A 4,516-nucleotide genomic window follows, 5' to 3' on the forward strand; every position below is an offset into this window, starting at 1 on the left:
ACAAAAAAAACCCCACATGTTGAAAGAGGAACAAGGGCCTCAAAAATGCATAGTCTACCCTTTAGTACACCGACACATAACAATTAGTTTTGCTACAGGTCACTAGTTTTTGATATCCAGGTGTGCAAGGAAAACATTTGTCTGTGGGGCAGCTTGCCAGTCAGCAGGCTTACCTGGCATGATCTGACCTGCCATACACACCTGGGAAGTGCTGGTGAGATACACATTGGAGGAGCTCAGGAGGAAGCAAGCTGTCTCTTCTCTGACTGAGCTTTCTAAACAGATCAATTCCTCTGCTCAGAGATGGTCTTCCCCCCCCCCCCCCCGCCCCCCCCAGGGCATTTCTCTCCACTCCATGCTGTGCAGTGTGACTCTGCTCCCAGGCTGACACAGCTGACACAAAGAACCTGTGAGTTTCCTTCCCTGCTAACCAATTTGTGTGGAGAACGATTTACTTTCAAACCCTGCAGGCACATTGCTGATGCCAACACTTTATGAAAATTGGTCTAATTATTCTGGCTGGTAATTGTACTTGAGGATAGACGAGCTTGCTTTGTTTAATTTTGAAAAGCTACATACAAACCAGACATCTTAAAGACAGACTTAGGTTCAAATGTTTCTGAGTTCCTACTCTCCTTGGGTTGAATTGCAGTAAAAAAGGACAAAGAGAAGGAAGGAATGAAAAATTAGGGCAAAACACAGAACAGGCAGGGTGAAAATACCAAGAGGGTATGGTGAAAACTGGAAAAGAGATGGAGAGAGGGAGTAGATTTTAGTAAACACAGAATGATAAAACGGGGGAGGGATTTTCCATCAATACTGAGTGGATGAAAACCAGACCTAAGCAGTACTGTTGTTGCTACTACCACCAATATGCCTCCTTGCCATGAGGCAGATGTCTCCTCTGTTGATACATAGGTAAGTGGAGGAGAGTGGGAGGGAAGAGAGGGGTGAAGAAAGGGAATCCAAACTACTGTACTAAATTACCACAGCCCATCATTTACAAATTTATTTATAGTTAAGACAAACATTGTAGTCCTAAGCAAGAATTAATATCTTCAAGAACATTGACAACTTGCAGCCTCTGAGCCCACACTTGATATAGTCAAGGTATGTCCGTCCTTTAAGTATTACAAGAGAGCTACATCAGTTGCTGGCACTTCCTATTCTCACCAAAGTAACTTCTCTTGGTTCTGCATTCAAATACTGTGTCTGCACACTGGGCCTTCTCCTGCACTGCTTCTCCAGATGTTAACTACCCATTTGTCCTCTGGCATTCACAAATTCTATAACAAAATATCATTTTGTATATTTGTTGTGTTGTGTTGTATGTTTGTTGTGTTGCAAATGCATTGTTCATCAAGAAACGATTTAAAGGTATGAAACCTTATCTAGACTTCCATGTGTTATAGAGGTCTGTTACATTCATGAAAGAGGAACTCAGACTTGGAAATGTTAGGAGAAGAAGGCTACAGCAGAATGAGGCAAGAATATCAGAGAAAGGCTGGGAGTGATGAAACTGCCCTATACTTTGTCTGAGGAGGAGTAGAAGAACTATTTCTAGAGAATAGTGTTAGCCCAGGGAAAAGAAATGCCATGAACTAGTCATGAATAAATGTCATCTGGGAATTACAATATTCCTAATCATCAGATTAACAAACCCAGAACAATCTTCCCAGTAGAGCTGTGGGGACCAAAACCCTAACTAATCTTCTTCTTAAGCTTGATAGATTTATCCAGAGAAAAGAGTAAGAAACAGCAGTTTCAGGGATTAATTGAGTTAATGGCAGTAAACTTTATATTATCAGTAGGTATTTTTTAAATATCTGCATAAAGTATTACATTTCTTTGGCATAGCTCTATTTTGATAAAAGTCTTGTGTCAGATAATGAGACATTTCTTCTCAGAAAGAGCAGTCAGGCATTGCAACGGGTTGCCCAGAGAAGTGGTTGAGTCACCATCCATTGGGGTGTTCATGGAAAGATTGGATGTAGTGCTTAGGGATATGGTTTTGTGGGTGACATTGGTGGTAGAGGGATAGTTGGACCAGATGATCTTGGAGGTCTTTTCCAACCTTAATGATTCTGATTCTATGACCTTTTGTACACATTAAAGCAAGCTTACTTTTGTAACCAAGAATGCACTTCCAAGCAAACTTTTGAGTTTGCCTACTTTCCTTAAAGTCATTTATTTGACATTAGTAATTGCAGAACTTGGGAGTTAATTATTTTCAGGATCCTATGTGAGTTTTTTCATCAGTATGCCCAGAACTTTAAAAACCTATTTTACATAATGTTGTCTTTTTCCTTTGTATGCTCAGAAACTTCCCTTATGACTGAAGAAACACCGCCTTGCAACTTCAATGGATTAGACAGCTCCTCAGCAACATTCCTTTGAAAACCATGGGAGTAAACTGGTTAGTTCCTGCAGGCATTAAATGTTTAACTTCAGAAGTTGCTGTTGAATATCCTCTTGGATTAGTGCTGGAAATGGAAGGATTTCATTGTCACTTGAAGAAGCAAATACATTGTACAGCTGCTTTACAAATGTAGAATGCAGAATTCCACATGGACTGAAACTTGAGTGTCTCAGTCAACCCATCCTGTGAGTCTGCCATCAACTCACAGCCATGATAAACACCAGACCAGAAATCTAAGAAAATCCTGATGTTCTTAACTGACTACCTTCATCCAAGCGTTAAGGTTTGCCAGGAGTTTGCAGATTGATATTGAGTTCAGCGTTTTTTCACTGCTGTCTGTGTTTTTCTTCTTCTTAACATCATGGCCATTGAGAAGTGCTTTAAAATACAGCAGTAATTAGAAAGGTAGAGTTACCATTAAAGGGAGTATTTGTTTACTGATAGGAGTTTAGTTCTGTAAGTGTCCTTCTTTTCCACTGTCTTCAAAACTATATACATCATTTCCTCTGTTCAGTGAAGTTCATTGGACAACAGTTCCTTGCAAAGTTATTCTTTCTCTAATCTAATTACTTTTCCCTGTTTTTCTGTTTTGTCTTTGTACTTTATGTAGTGCCACACAGTGTCCCAGATGGTCAGTCTGGGAAGCAGACAGACTTTTTCAAAAAGACAATGTTGATTCCCCTTAGACCCAGAATGATATCCTCCTTCCACTTCCCCCATCCCCACTCATTCACAGATCTTAATCCTCAATAAAGACAGTGTTTAGATATGTGAAGAAAAGTGGATGACAACTTAAAACCAACAAAGCTGACACAGGGAACTATGGCTGGAATTGGCAAGATATTGTTAAGCAGTCTGGTATCATTGTTTGCAGCAAGGATAAAACCAGCTGGCCATGCTATGGTTGACTGAGATCTAGACAAGGAAGGAGAATCACATATGAATAGGAAGTGATATGAGAGGGGATAAAAAGAAGAAAGATGATGTTCTCAAGGCAAGGTCTGAAAAGAGAAAAATGGCAAAAACCTTCCGAGATATTTAAATCCAAGACTGTTAGACTTTCTCACCTTGCACAAGATACACAGATATGAGAAGAAAGTTTTGATATAAACTTACCACAGAGGAAATGCAGGTACTCTAGACCATGAAGTTCCAACTTGCCTGACAGTAGATACCACTGCCTTACAGATGTTTTTTCTAAAACCAGATATGTAACAGTAGGAAGCTCACCTGCATTATTTTGTCTCTCATCCTGACTTGATAACTTTAGTACTACATAAACAAATTAGTATCTATTTAATTTACAGTCCTAAAACTGAGAAAAATGGAAGGGAGAAAAAAGATCAAAAACGGGTATTTTACAACATTTTCAGAACTGTAGTATTAGTTATGAAAGTATAGTTAATTTTCCATAATTTCTACTGACTTCTTCCCACCACTGGTCAAAAGGAACATGGTGTGTACTCTGAAATTCTTTGATCCCTTATAGAAAAAATTACTAAATGACTACACCTGAGGGCTGCAATCACTTGTAATGATACTACAGAATTATAGACAACACTATTTTTTCTAGTACCATATTGAAAAGTTTCATCTCATTTCACACAGGAGCTTTTCACTGTATATATGGTGCCAAATAGTAATTTCTTCTCATTACCTAATTGTAAGTATTTCTTTTCTCTGCTGCAAGGAGTGTGTGGGGGGAAATCATAATTTGGGCAGGTAAAGGGAGGTGACAGGTGTTTAACAGAAATGGAGTGTTTTACAGCACCCTTTCCCACATTAAAACAGGTAATGAGTGTTTAGAAAAAAATGGAATGCACCAAAATTGTTGGATGCCAAAAGTAGTAGTAATTATGAAATAGTGGTAAAACCATTGGTGTTACTTAACTTTTTAGGTGATTTGAGTTATATACATATATATGTATCTTCTAAGGATATAAAATTAGAGTATAGTACCTAGGAATCTATCTAAGGCTTGGTAAACACTTAACATCGCTTAACATTTGGTTGCTGAGAAATGTCCTTTTTCAATCACGTTTTGTTCAAAAATTAGGTGTATACAGTCATGCTTTCTTCCCCTTATGAGTCCATTGG

The 4,516-nt window shown here is 38.6% G+C and overlaps 1 long non-coding RNA gene across 1 annotated transcript; it reads left to right on the plus strand.

The window, feature by feature from the left end:
- Positions 1 to 343: 343 nt before the first annotated feature.
- On the plus strand, positions 344 to 4,258 carry LOC110351625 (uncharacterized). Its single transcript, XR_002399271.4, has 3 exons — positions 344 to 918; positions 1,019 to 1,110; positions 2,321 to 4,258. It is a non-coding gene; the product is annotated as an uncharacterized lncRNA (long non-coding RNA).
- Positions 4,259 to 4,516: the final 258 nt, after the last annotated feature.

Source organism: Anas platyrhynchos, chromosome Z, assembly GCF_047663525.1.
Source record: "Anas platyrhynchos isolate ZD024472 breed Pekin duck chromosome Z, IASCAAS_PekinDuck_T2T, whole genome shotgun sequence".
In the NCBI taxonomy this organism is placed as follows: Eukaryota; Metazoa; Chordata; class Aves; order Anseriformes; family Anatidae; genus Anas; species Anas platyrhynchos.